General features: G+C 40.8%; 1 non-coding gene across 1 annotated transcript; it reads right to left on the bottom strand.

Moving 5' to 3' along the window:
• Positions 1–9,375: 9,375 nt before the first annotated feature.
• On the bottom strand, positions 9,376–9,482 carry LOC112760635 (small nucleolar RNA R71). Its single transcript, XR_003181067.1, has one exon. It is a non-coding gene; the product is annotated as a small nucleolar RNA R71 (small nucleolar RNA).
• Positions 9,483–15,408: the final 5,926 nt, after the last annotated feature.

The following is a 15,408-nucleotide window of genomic DNA, read 5'->3' as shown; positions in this document are numbered from 1 at the left end:
GAACTACTTCAAACTCATGATCCAAAGGCCCAAGACTTGAAGAGCAAACTAGAAGCTGAGAAGAATAGTATATATAGGAGTAGCTTTGAATTGTAAAGAGAGTTCTGGAGGCTGGAAAAAGGAGAACTACTCTCTGTATTTTATCTTCTCTGCATTTTCTAGTTTTAAGATGTATTCTCCATCTTTGTTTTCATTTTCAAGAGCTATGAACAACTAAACCCCTTTCGTTGGGTTAGGGAGCTCTGTTGTAATTTGATGGATCAATACTAATTTTCATTATTCTTCTTCTGTCTTTTCTCTTGATTTTACTTGAAAGCTTTCGATCTTCATCCAATTGAGTAGTTATCTTGGAAGTGAAGCTATTCAAACTTGGATCTCTTTTGAACCTTGAAAGAGGAATGAAGAGATCAAGCTAGAAATGCTTTCTCATGCTGGACCAAATTGGGTTTGGATGGGTATGTGACTATAACCCTCTCATTACTTGATTTAGGAAATGCATGTGGTATAATCAGTGACCATACTTCATCTCTTCTTATGAGCAATTGACCAAGGAATTGGCTATTGATCAAGATTTGAGAGATTGAATTGCAAGAAATTGTAATTCAATCTCTTAAGATTGCCGAGGAGATCAATGAGTGCATTGATTGAGGAAGAGATGAAAATGAACTTGATCCGGAGAATTGCAACATCTCCTAAGCCCAATGAACTCCCCATCTCTGATCTTACCCATTCTCTTTAATTTCTCCCATTTAATTTTATGAGCAAATCCCCCATTCCCATTTACAATTCTGCAATTTATTTTCAGTCATTTACTTCCAATCCTTTAATTCTAGTATTTACTTTTCTGTTATTTACATTTCCGCCATTTTATTTTCTGTAATTCTCAACCCAAATTCTGGATTCGCTCAACTAGAACATTCTTCTAATTAAAGTTGCTTGATCAATCAATCCCTGTGGGATTCGACCTCACTCTATTGTGAGTTTTTACTTGACGACAAATTCGGTACACTTGCCGAAGGGAGATTTGTTGTGAGACAAGTTTTCCCCGCATCAAGACCTACAAGATAACCATAGATTGCTTCAAGCCAACAATCTCCGTGGGATTCGACCCTTACTCACGTAAGGTATTACTTGGACGACCCAGTGCACTTGCTGGTTAGTGGTACGAGTTGTGAAAAGTGTGATTCATAATTCGTGCACCAGGGATCGGCGCGGATGTGTACAGTGCGCATCCGCGTGGGTGTGCTGGGCTAGAGGCACAAAAGAGGCCCAGAGTTGGCACAACTCTCGGGTCCTTTGGCCTGGGTGATGCAAAAACGCATCGACGCACGCGCGCACTGTGCGCTTGCGCGTGGATGGTTTGATCTTAAAGGATGGGCACGGAGGCGCGAAGTACGCCAACGCGTGGGTAGTGAAACAGGGAGTGGCGCGGACGCGTACAGCATGCGTCCGCATGGGCTAAGACACAGAGTTGGCCCAAAAGTGGCACAACTCTCTGGTCTTTGGCCCAGAAAGCTAAAAATGTGCAGCCGACGCGCGCGCGCGCTTTGTGCTTGCGCGTGGCTTGGGGGGTTTTTTTATGAGCATCAAAAGAGCTTATAACCTTCCCATCCTTCATCAAAATTTTAAAACTAGCTAAGATGCAAAATTAAACACATTTTGAAATATTGGGGATTTTTCAAACAAATTGAGGAAACTTGCAATCCAAGTAAAAACTCAAATTCAAAGAATCATCCCTAATTAGAGCATAGAATATATAAACAACTTAGCAAGCAAGCAAAATATTTCAAGAAGTAAAGAAATTATATACAATGGAACTCAATTCATTCATTCTTTATATCTATAAGAGAATGGAAAGAGTTTACCATGGTGGGGTGTCTCCCACCAAGCACTTTTAGTTTAGGTCCTTAAGTTGGACATTGGGAGGCTTCTTGTCAAGGTGGCTTATGCTTGTATCCATCCTTGAACCTTTAAGAGTGCTTGTCCTTCAATCGGTTGTCAGAAGTTCCAACCATCTTCACTAAGCTTGAGTAAGGTCCTCTCCAAGACATGAGCTCCCAAAATTGATTCTCACAGGGTAATCCAGGATCCCATATCTTGTCCTCGCACCCATCTTCTAGTTGATTGCCTTGACTTTGTCCGGGCGACGAGAAAGCGGAATTCTCATGGAAGCACCAAACTACTCTCCTTGACCCATTTAATTGAGAATCACACCAATCCGTGCTCTTCAATTTTGAGCTTCCAACCATAATAAATCTAGACTTACAATGCCAACCACTAAACATCCTCCTTTTTTGCTTAATTCCACAAAGCGCCCTAAGCTGGCCATCCGTCTCAAGCAGACCATACTCCAGTGGGATAATAAAGCTGAGAGTTAGAAGTTTTACCCACTCAAGTGAAGGATTGGATGGCGAACTAGGTGAAGAAGTACCCAATGGTCTTGATAAAGCATGCTCTACTCCCGTCCATCCTCTTCTAGAGGTTTCCACCACTCGGCAAGGTTCTTCAAGTTTCTCCTCTTGCCAAGCTTCCTCAAGTTCACATTCTTCTTCACTAATTCCTTCTATCTCCTCCCCATCACTCTCATCATAGATCAGAGGTCTAGTAAAGTCTACCTCATCATCAAGTCTAAGCATTTTGGGGATGGACTCTTCAAAATCGAAAGGATCATATGTTGATGCGGAATCATCATAGATAGGAGGGCTTGTTGCTTGGAACACTCCTTCCAGTTCTTCACTTATGATGGGTTTTGGAGGTGGCTCATCCTCCTCAACCTTACATTCTAGTCCACTGGGGGAAGGCTTAACAAGATTGTCAAGGGAATTGGTCAATGTGGGCAAAAAATCACTAGTGATGGAATCCACTTCTTGATCATTTTCCTTCAACTCTCTGTTTACTTCCGCAACTTTACTCTCCTCTTTACCATCCTCTATATGCTCAAAATATCCCAAACATCCACCCACTACTTCCTTTTGTTCGCTAATCTCTACCTTCTCCTCTTGTTGTACCTCTTGCTTCAACCCTTCTTCCTCACCATGGAGCTTCAAGTTCACTCCCTCACTAGGCTTCTTGATAGTTTCTCTACATTCAACAATGGAAGTACCCAGGGTACATGAGCCTAGGTGGGATGTTAGGTGATTCACGGCTTCTACCATGCTAGCTATCCTTGCTCTTAACTCCTTGAACTTAGTTTCATCATCCTCTTGTCGCCGTAAGATACGAGATTCAAGGTCTCTCAATTCTAACATGAAGGCTTCGTCGGGAGGTGGTGGTGGAAGATAGCGTTCAGTGTTTGAAGGAAGGTTGTTAATGTTGGAAGGTGGTTCATATTGGTGGAATCCTTGAGGTGGTATATGTGAAATTTGTGGTTCTTGGGAGTATTGGTGTTGGGATGGTGGTTGTTCTATATGTGATTCAAATGGTGGTTGATACGGTGTGTATGAGTTATGGTCATATGGAGTTGAATGGTGGTGTGAGGCTTGTGAGTATGGTGTATGGCTATATTGAGGAGTGGGATCACATGCATATGATGATTGTGGTTGACAACTACAATGAGGGTCATCACACACATTGGATTGATATACATTAGGATCAGGATTATATCCATAGAAGTTCGTAGGAGGTTGTTGCCATGAAGGTTGTTCATAAGCATGAGGTTCCTCCCATCCTTGAATTCTAAATCCTTGATGCATATCCTCATTGGAGCTTTCATTCCCTACAACATAGTTTGAACTACACTCATAGCCAAAAGAATGAGAATTCATAGTGAAAGAGAAAAAAATAAAACAAAGATTAATAAGAAACAAAGAAGATAAAATCTTAAACTAGCAAAAACTAGCAAACAAACCAAAATTCAAGCTATTCACAATATATACAATAGCTAATAACATAGCACCATTGTGTCATCAGCAACGGCGCCATTAATTTGATGACTGAGTTTTGCTCGATGATCTAGATTTTCTTCTTAAGGAAAGAATTACTTCGTTGCAAGCATAGCTCCAAACCAACAAACAACTCTCGCATCAAATTAAGTTATGGTTTTGTCATAAATAACGAACCCCAAATAAGAATTAAGCGAAGTATTTGGACTCTGGGTCGTCTCCTTAGGAAACAATGTAGTGCTTAGTTATTGGCTATGAGGGGTCAAAGGGGGGTTTTGGTTCATAAGAGGGCAAGAGAAGTAGATTTAGCAAGCAAGTAAAGGAAGCAAGATAAAGAGCTCTTGGCTAAGACTTGGGTAATTGGGATCACCATCCTTGTCAACAAACCGAATATTGATAATTAAGAGAGGCCAACCTATTAAGTCTACTTCCCAAAATCTTTAAGTACGTCATATTTACTCCTAAGCTTGAAGTACGTCAAATAGATTTGATCACATCAACCCTTAAGTCCTAACCTACATACTAATTAACTTAGTAGTGAGTTAGCGTCAATGGGTATCAAATTGATCACCATGGGTTCTCAAATCACCAATTCCATCAAACCCGATGACTCAAGATTACCCAATTCCCTTGGCTTAGACCAAGAGTTTACAAAACTACTCAAAAACTAAGGAGAACATTTCATCAAACACATAGAGTGCAATAAAAGTAAACATCATAAATTGCAAGAACAATAAAATCTAACAACTACTAAGTGCAAGAAAAGCAAGATCAACAACTCAAATCAACAATAAAGAAACATCAAACATTAAATTGCATTAAAAGTAAATCAAATCCAACATGAGTTCATTATCACAAAAGGGAACAAAATGTGAAATTAACATCACAATTAAGAGAATCAAGATGTAGAAATGAGAAATTATAAAAGAGACAAGATAAGATCAAGTAATTAAACATGAATTTAAGACAACCTAACCAAATCCTAACCTAATTCTAGAGAGAAGAGGGAGCTTCTCTCTCTAGAAAACTAACTAAAGGCTCATGTTGGCTAAAACTAATTGATCCTCCTTTGCTTGGACTTCAATTATGCATGAAATACACTCAGAAACAAGTTGGAATTGGGCCTGGGCAGCTCAGAAATCGCCCCCGGCGTTTTGCCTTTAAGTGGGCGATGTAAGAGTATTGGCGCATGCGCGCCATGTGCGCGTGCGCGTCGATTGGCAAATTTCCATCCGCGCGGGTGCGGCATGTACGCGTGCGCGTCTATGGGCGAGACCACTTTTGCACGTACGCGTCTTGTGCGCATGCGCGTCCCTTGATGCATTCCCAATTTTTGTTTCTTCATCCATTCTCCCCTTTGTATGCTTTTCTACTCATTTCTTCCATCCAATACTTGCCTTATAAACCTGAAATCACTCAACACACATATCAAGGCATCGAATGAAATTAAAGTGAATCAAAATTACCAATTTAAGGCCTAAAATGCATGTTTTTACACTTAAGAAAAATTCAAGGGAGAATCACAAAACCATGCTATTTTATTGAATAAATGTGGAAAAAGGTGGTAAAATCCCCCAAAATAAGCACAAGATAAATCACAAAATCGGGGTTTATCAATCTCGCCTTGCTTGTTTGGTGTGCTCTCACGGAGAGGCCAGTGAACATTCCGTTTCTTGTCAAGCAAGCGATGAGTCAAGTCCATGTCCAGGGTAATTTACCATTTCCAGCATTGGTATCTGATTTAGTTGCTGCTGCGGGTGTTCCTTGGAAAGCCAAGGACAGGAAGATTATAGTTCCGGCTAAGGGCAATGTGGTCCCAAGCGGAAAATACTTACATCTTCCCATGAACAACCCAAGCCTTGACATAGCCCTTCCATCTACTATCCCTTCCACTTCATCATCACCACCACGGCAAAGATCAACACTTCAGAGGATAGAAGATCTACACCGGAAGCTTGATAGATATGAGCAGCGCAATCAACGCCGATATACTTACATCAAGAAACTTCTGCGTTGTGTTACCCCTAGCATGGATTAACCCGAAATATTCACATTCACCTCAAACCCAAGTGATGGGAGCTCTGAAGGAGAGGATAGTGACGGTTCCGGTTCCGACCGCCCTTTGCGCATTATACGTAGCACGGAGGAACGTGCTAATTTTTAAGTGTGGGAAGGTCGTTCAACCGATCTCCATGGGTAACAATCTCTTCCTTTCAATACCCATGGATTTATCATTTGCTTAGTAGTTAGTACATTGTTAGTATATTGCATGTGTAGTTAGTTTTGCTTGTAAATACTCCTTGCATGATAGCTAGTTTCTATTGAGTTGCTTGATCAAAACAATAACTTCTTTATGGTTTTAAGGTAGTTTCATGCATTTTCTTAGGAAATAAGCAAGTTTTGGGTAAATAATCACTTACGTCTTGATTCAAGCAAATATTGTGAATTTTACATGATTTCATGAGAATTATGCATGAATTGAATGACAAATTAGATGATGCATGTCTCATAACTTGGACTAGAACTTTGATGCACTTTATTGCTTGATTTCAGGACAAAGGAAGCAAGGAAGAACCACGTTAGCAGCCACGTTAGTCTAACTAACGTGACCTCTAACGTGGAAGGGGAGCTAGCTTGCAATGTTAATAAGAAAAGTAATGGCCAATAACGTCCTCGAAGCCATCATAGCCCACGTTAATTGCCACGTTAACTACATTAACGTGGTAGTTAACGTGGAAGAAGAAAATGAAGCCAATGTTAGTGACACTCACCTTTGTCACTAATGTTTGACCAAGCTCATATTGGCCACGTTAAGAGCAACGTTAACTCAGTTAACGTGGACTCTAACGTGGACTCTAACGTGGGAAAACAAAAGAATGACCAACGTTAGTGACACTCACCTTTGTCACTAACGTTGAGCTAAGCCACTTTGAGCCACGTTAGTTGCCACGTTAACTCAGTTAACGTGGACTCTAACGTGGAGGGAGCAAAGAATCGGCAACGTTAGTGACACTCACCTTTGTCACTAACGTTGGGATGAGCCACTATGAGCCATGTTAACTCCCACGTTAACTACATTAACGTGGAAGCTAACGTGAGTAAAAGGGATGATGAGCCAATGTTAGTGACACTCACCTTTGTCACTAACGTTGGAGATGGCTAGGAATACCACGTTAGAAGCCACGTTAACCTAGTTAACGTGAACTCTAATGTGGGAAGTAAAGGCATTTTGGAATGTTAGTGACAAAGGTAAGTGTCACTAACACTCTCGAAGATGTGGCAAACCTACGTTAAAGGTCACGTTAGCCACACTAACGTGAACTCTAACGTAGGGAGAAAGGAGGATTCTCAAGGTTATTGAAAAAAGTAAGTCCCAATAACGTGTGCGAAGGACCAAGAGGCAACGTTAGTGGTCACGTTGGTGCCACTAACGTTGAAGTTTACGTGGACCATTCTTGGGTGAGAAACGTTAATGAAAAAGGTGATTGTCACTAACGTTCTTGAACCCACACTTTCACTTAACGTTAACGCCACTAACATCCTAAGCTAGAATCCCTGCCTACTTCACACTTTCTCTCTTCAAGTAAAGCTAAACCCACTGAAGAAGATAACTGCTTCAACTCAAGATCCAAAGGCCCATATCCAAGACTTGAAGAGCCAACTAGAAGATCAGAAGAATAGTATAAATAGTGAGAGCTTTGAACTAGAAAGGAGCTTTTGGCATTATTAGAATTACTCTCTGTATTTTACTTTCTCTGCAACTTTTAGAATGTACTATCCATCTATGCTTTTCATTCCCAGAGCTATGAACAACTAAACCCCTTTCATTGGGTTAGAGAGCTCTGTTGTAATTTGATGGATCAATAATAGTTTTCATTATCCTTCTTCTCTCTTTTCTCTTGATTTTACTAGAAAGCTTTCAATCTTCATCCAATTGAGTAGTTATCTTAGAAAAAAAGCTATTCATACTTGGATCTCTTCTGAACCTTGGAAGAGGAATGAAGAGATCATGCTAGAATTGCTTTCTCATGTTGGACCAAATTGGGGTTTGGGCGGATATGGTGACATACAATTCTCCCAATACTTTGATTTGGAAATACATGTGGTATAATCAGTGACCACACTTCATCTCTTCTCATGAGCAATTAGACCAAGGAATTGGCTATTGATCTAATTTGAGAGATTGAATTAACAAGGAATTGGAATTCAATCACTTAAGATTGCCAAGGAGATCAATGAATGCATTGATTGAGGAAGAGATGAAAATGAACTTTATCCGGAGAATGCAACATCTCCTAAGCCCAATGAACTCCCCATTTCTGATCTTATCCATTCTCTTTACTTTCTGCTATTTACTTTCATGTTAAACTCCCCTTCCCCATTTAAGATTCTGCAATTTACCATCCGTCATTTATTTTCTGCAATTTACTTTTTCGCCATTCAATTTCCTGCAATTCTCAACCCAATTTCTACTTAGCTCAACTAGAGCATTCTTCCAATTAAAGTTGCTTGACCAATCAATCCATGTGGGATTCGACCTTACTCTATTGTGAATTTTTACTTGACGACAATTCGATATACTTGCGGAGGGAGATTTGTTAAAGGACAAGTTTCCGTGCATCAAGTTTATGGCACCGTTGTTGGAGATTGATTTTGTATCAACAATAATTAAATTGGTGGATAACTAGATTGTGCATTTGTTTTTATTTTGTTTAATTTAAGTTCATTTGAGTAATTTACTTTCTGTTTTGCTATTTTCTTCCCTTTCCCCTACCCATTTTCTTAGTTGTTTACAATTCAGTCACTAACCCATAACTGTTTGATATATTGCATCACTCACACTAACAGCATTTTTATAGAAATTACTGTCTGCATCTATCTCTCTTGCTTTTGCTTTGTTGGTTGTATGACAGGTAGAAGAAGTGGGGCTTCAACTTCCTTTGATTCTGAACCTGAGAGGACCTTCCTTAGATTAAGGAGGGAAGCAAGAGGAAAGAGAGTAGTTGGTGCTGAGGAAGAGGAGGAGTACTTTGAACCAGATATGGATGAGAATATGGAGAACCATCATGAAGAAGAGGCTCACAACCATGGCCGAGAAGGTCCAGCACATCAGGCTGGGCAAGAGAGAAGAGTTCTGGGTTCTTACATCAACCCAAACCCAGGAAACTGTGGAAGTATTATCCAACGGCCAACCATACATGCCAACAACTTTGAACTAAAGCCTCAGCTCATCACCCTTGTTCAGAACAATTGTTCATTCAGAGGAAGTGTCCAAGAAGACCCCAATCAACATCTAACCACCTTCCTGAGGATATGCGATACTGTGAAGTCTAATGGTGTTCATCCTGACACCTATAGACTACTTCTGTTTCCCTTCTCACTCAAGGAGAAAGTATCTAAATGGCTGGAATCCTTTCCAAATGAGAGTTTAGCAACCTGGGAAGATGTGGTGAACAAGTTCTTGGCAAGATTCTATCCTCCTCAACGGATCAACAGGTTGAGAGCTGAGGTACAAACATTCAGGCAGCAGGATGGTGAGACTCTATATGAAGCATGGGAGAGGTTTAAAGACTTGACAAGAAGATGCCCGCCAGATATGTTCAATGAATGGGTGCAGTTGCACATTTTCTATGAAGGCCTTTCGTATGAATCAAAGAAGGCAGTAGACCACTCATCCGGGGGATCTCTGAACAAGAAGAAGACCATTGAAGAAGTCATAGATGTCATTGAGACTGTAGCAGAGAATGACTACTTCTATGCTTCTGAAAGAGGCAACACTAGAGGAGTGATAGAGCTGAACAACGTGGATGCACTGCTAGCTCAAAACAAGATGATTACCAAGCAATTAGTTGACCTCACCAAGAAGATGGAGAGGAATCAAGTAGCAGCAATCACCACTTCAGCAGCAACCCAAGAAGGAGTGAATGAAGAAGCAGAGGGTGATCAGAAATAAGCCAACTACATTGGGAATTCACCTAGGCAGCACCATGACCCATACTCGAAAACATATAATCCTGGTTGGAGGAACCACCCAAACTTTGGGTGGGGAAATCAACAAGATCAAGGCCAAGATCAGAGACGCCATAACCCCAACAACAATGCAACTCACCAACACTCCACACAGAGGTCTTATCAGCACCCACCTAACAACACACCTCAACATCCATACCAAAGTCAAAATGGCCCTTCTCACCCCTCCAATCTCAACTCACCATCATCTGAAGATAGACTCTCCAGGATTGAAACCCTACTTGAAGGCATATGCAAGGAAATCCAAGATAGTAAGATGTTCTGAGAGGAAGTGCGATCTAACCTGCAAAATCAAGATGCTGCCATCAAGAAACTTGAGACACAAATTGGCTACCTATTCCAGCAAGCTCCTAGCCATGACCTTTGTAGCAACATTGAGTCAAGGCCAAGGGAGGAGTGTCAAGCTATCACCCTCAGAAGTGGAAAGGAATTGAAGGAGACTTCTAAGCGACCACAAGAGAAGGATTCAGTTGGAAAGAAGGAGGAACAAGATGAAGTTCAAGTCCCCACCTCTAACTCATATCAAAAGGAAGGAGAGCTGAAGCCATATGTTCCGAAAGTCCCATATCCTCAACAACTGAAGAAGAAGGGGGATGACAGCCAGTTCTCCAGATTTTTAGAAATCTTCAAGAAACTACAGATTAACATACCCTTTGCTGAAGCAATAGAGCAAATGCCACTCTATGCCAAGTTCTTGAAGGAGTTGATGACCAAGAAGAGAAGCTGGAAGAACAACGATACTGTGATACTGACTGAAGAATGTAGTGCCATCATCCAGCATAAATTACCCCAGAAATTGAAGGATCCTGGAAGCTTCCAAATTCCTTGTATTATAGGAGAAATAACAGTAGAAAAGGCTCTATGTGATTTAGGAGCCAGTATAAATCTGATGTCTGTAGCTATGATGAGGAAAATGAGGATTGAGGAGGCCAAACCAACAAAAATGGCCTTACAACTGGCAGACCGATCATTCAAGTTTCCTCACGGCATAGTGGAAGACTTGCTAGTGAAGGTAGGAGACTTTATCTTTCCAGCAGACTTTGTAGTGTTGGACATGAAGGAAGGAGCTAAGGCTTCTATCATCTTGGGTAGACCATTCTTAGCTACTGCCGGAGCTGTCATTGATGTCCAAAAGGGTGAACTTACCCTTAGACTACACAATGAAACAATGATGATCAATGTGTTCAAGGCCATGAACTACCCACAGGAACCATTGGGAGAATGTATGAGGTTGGACTCACTGGAAGATGTGGTACAAGAGACTTTTGAAGAAGAAGAACTTGAGGAGTTAACAGAAAAGGAGGAATCAGCATCAAGCGAAGAAGCTGCAACAGCTGAAGTTCAGGTTCAGGGCACAATAGAGGAGAAGAATGAAAAGAAAGAAGCACCCAAACTTGAACTAAAGGCACTGCCACCCACTCTCAAGTATGCATATCTAGGGGAAAATGAAAGTCATCCGGTGATCATAAATTCATCCCTCAGCCAAGAACAAGAGGAAGAGTTACTTCAAGTATTACAAAAGCACAAGGATGCCATAGGATGGACCCTTGCTGACTTGAAGGGAATCAGTTCGGCCATATGTATGCATAAGATATTGTTGGAAGATGATGCCAAACCATCCATTCAACCCCAAAGGAGGCTGAATCCAGTCATGAAGGAAGTGGTACAGAAAGAATTCATGAAGTTGTGGCAAGGAGGAGTGATCTATCCGATCTCAGACAGCCCATGGGTTAGCCCTGTGCAAGTTGTCCCAAAAAAGGGAGGAATCACTGTAGTCCCCAATGAGAAGAACGAACTAATCCCTACAAGGACCGTCACAGGATGGCGGATGTGCATAGACTACAGAAAACTCAATGAAGCTACACAAAAAGATCATTTCCCCCTTCCCTTCATGGATCAGATGCTGGAAATACTTGCAGGGCATGCATATTACTGTTTTCTCGATGGTTATTCAGGATATAACCAAATAGTGGTTGATCCAAGAGACCAAGAGAAAACCTCCTTCACCTGCCGATATGGAGTGTTTGCCTACAGGCGCATGCCATTTGGGCTATGCAATGCACCCGCAACTTTCCAACTGGGAGTATGAGTCCCAGGTCGTCTCCCAACGAGTTGCAGAAAAGTGTGCTATTTTATTAATCAGATGTTTTCAAAAAGGTTTGAGTTGAGTAAACAGGAAATTAAATTGGTGAATTTGAATAATGTAAATAAAAGCCTTGACTGGGAATTGATTACATGGAAGCCCTATTCTTGATGGAATACTCTCAAGATTAATTGACAATTGAGAGTTATTTCGTTTAGTTATCCCTTACTAAGTAGGGGAAGATCAAACAAGTTGGAATGCTGTTCTATCCACAAGTCCCAATCCACTCTTGGGAGGATTGGTGTCAGGAACTAGAGAGAAAACCAATAATAACCCAATTACAATCTTTCTCTTGAACCTTCCAACTCAAGGGTTCCTTTCAATCAACTCCCCATCAAGTTAGGGAACTACTAGCTCATTGTGAATGTAAAATTCATAGCATATGAAAAGGAATTAAAGAAAGACATTGTAAATAAAAATCAAAATAGTCCATTAAAAAAAAAGTGATCCTTGTATTAAATAATCCTAAAAATATTCCAATGGTAAAATTAAACAAAGCAAAGAACATGGAAGAGTAAACCAAGTAAAGAAAACGAACTAGAATGACGAAGTCTTTATGAGGTAATAACTCTTCTCAATATCCCAATGCAAAAGCAAGAGAAAATTAAAATCCTAAGAACTATGAATGTGTAGAAAAGAAAAACCTAGAGGAGGAGTAAAAACTAGATCTAAAACTAAAACTGTGTAGAATGAATGTTGTCTTTGGTTTCTGCACGTTCTCTGGCTCTAGTCTGCTGTTCTGGGCCAAAAATTGGGTCAAACTAGGGTCCAAAATTGCCCCCAGCGATTGTGCAAATTATGCAGATCGCGCACGCCATGCGATTGCGTCGCTCATGCGGACGCGTCATTCGCATTTTGCTTCACCACGCGGGCGCGTAGTCCATGCCTCCGCATTGCTTGTGCTTTTTCATTCCGCGCGGTCGCGTGAGCCATGCGGCCGCGTCATTTCTCGCTGGTTATCTCCTCAATTTCTTGTGTTCCTTCCATTTTTGCTAGCTTCTTTTCCAATCTCCAACTCATTTATTCCCTAGAAAGCCTGAAACGCTTAACACACAGATCACGGCATCGAATGGAATAAAGGAGAATTAAAATGCATAATTAAAAGTCCCTAGGAAGCAGTTTTCAATCATGTAATAATTTCAGGAAGGAAATATAAATGCATGCTAAATTAATGAATAAGTGGGTAAGGATCATGATAAAACCACACAATTAAACACAATATAAACCATAAAATAGTGGTTTATCAACCTCCCCACACTTAAACATTAGCATGTCCTCATGCTTAATTGAAGGAGATAAAATAAATAAGTATGAACATGTAGAAACTCATGCAATGCAATGCAATCCTATATATATGAATGCAACTATATGATTCTTGCCCACTTGATCAAAAGTAAATAAGCTCTTCAAAACAATTACAAATCAAATTCTACTAATTCTATCATTATACAGTAAGACAGATAAAAGTGCAAGAAGATAGCTCATGAAAGCAGAGAACATGGAAATTCAAGCATTGAACCCTCACTGATGATGTATGTACGCTCTAATCTCTCTAGTGTATAGGGTAATCACTCTATCCTTCTCTAATCGTGCTCTCTAACTTTTATTTTTCTCCTAACCAGTCAACAACAGTTAATATACCAATGCAAACATCATGAGGTCTTTTCAAAGTTGTAATGGGGCCAAGGTAGGGGTAGGGATACATGTATGGTTAAGTGAGCTTATAAATTGAATCTTTAATTAACCCAAGCTTTAACCCAACCTATATATTTAATGTAACCTTAGAATTCATACCTAGCTACCCAGAATTCCCTTTTTACATTCCATACTCATGTATCAACTTTTTATTTTAATTTTACTATATGTGCATTGATCTTTGAAGTAAACACACAAGAATAAAATAATTATGGTTAAATAAGGTAACCATTCATAAAGGCTCAAATCTTTACAAGTTGTGTGTTCTTTAGCTCAAAAATCATGTTCCAAATACAACTTCAAGCAGATTTATCATAAATTTTTTTTTAAAAAATTAGTGAAATTTTGTTTCAAAGATAGAGTCTTAGAAGAAACTTATTGTCTTTTCAATCAAGTAGAACATGCATGCAACTAACCTATTACTATGCAATTTATCCTATTCTATAAAAGAAAGAAAATCTAACTAAAATATCCTAATTTATTGGTGCTAGGGAAGAGAAATTACCTCCGGAAGTCATGTACTGACCGACCTCCCCACACTTAAGGCTTTGCACCGTCCTTGGTGCCATCTGTCAGGAATAGGTGTGGGCTGGTAGCAGTATCTCCACAGTCGGGACCATCATGGCTCCCTGTGCTGGTAAAGGAAGTGGAGTCCGGGGTGTCTAAGTCCTTGAAGTGTCCCTTGAGTAGCTCCTTGAGGTGTTTGAATCGGCACTCGTTACGGCGCTCTCTTAACTTCGCTTTCTGTTCTTGCTGATCCAACCTTTCAATTATCTGCTGGAGCAGTTCGTCTGTTGTAGGTGCTTGTGGTATTGAAGAAGGAATATCTTCAACCGATGCAGTAGGAAGGCTTGTAGTGGCTGCTGGAAGTCTGATGTATTTCCCGTTAGGGACATACTGATCATCCCGTGGAAGCATGGCTTTGGTGTCCCCAGCTCTGTAGGAGACTCCGATTGCTCAGACAAGATCTGAGACCAAGGCGGGAAAAGGTAAGTTGCCCGCAATTGGTACGTGTTCCATGGCATTCCGGATATGTCTTGGTAGATTCAGAGGTTGGTCTTTAAGGATGCACCATAGTAGAACGGCCATGTCTGTAGTGAAGGAGGACTCGTGAGTGCTCGGAAAGACGTAGTGGGACATGATCTGTGCCCATACGCGAGCCTCCAAGGTAAGTGCTGAAGCCGAAATTTCCTTAGGGCGGGTACGATGGTATCCGTAGATCCAACGGCTGCCAGGTAGTGCGATAACTCTGAGAACGGCGTCCTAGTCAAATTGGTACATCTGGCGCTTGAGTGCGGCTTCCTGAAAGGCGTCTAATCCTTCTGGAATAGGGGGAAGACATAGAGCTTTTTGAATAGCCTCTTCTGTAATGGGGACTTGCTTCTGACGAACATAGACAGACTGCAGAGTTGGTAGGTGGAAGTTGGAGTAGAACTCGACTACCCAAGAAAGATTGACCTACCTTGGCTGTCTCTGTAGGAAATCCCATTGTCTTCAGGTAATTTGTGGCTCAATAAAAGTAGCAATATTGGGTGGGAGGATAAGAAGGTGTTCGTTGTTGTAGCTCCTTTCAGCCAGGATGGGGAACATATGCTCACAGTAGCGATTTGGAAATCATGCAGTGTCCTTTGCTGGAAAGGCTTTCTCCTTTTCATCAAC

The sequence above is a fragment of the Arachis hypogaea genome, chromosome 16 (assembly GCF_003086295.3).
Source record: "Arachis hypogaea cultivar Tifrunner chromosome 16, arahy.Tifrunner.gnm2.J5K5, whole genome shotgun sequence".
Classification (NCBI taxonomy): Eukaryota; Viridiplantae; Streptophyta; class Magnoliopsida; order Fabales; family Fabaceae; genus Arachis; species Arachis hypogaea.
The sequence above is the reverse complement of the archived record's forward strand: the minus strand, read 5'-3'. Positions and strand labels throughout refer to the sequence as shown.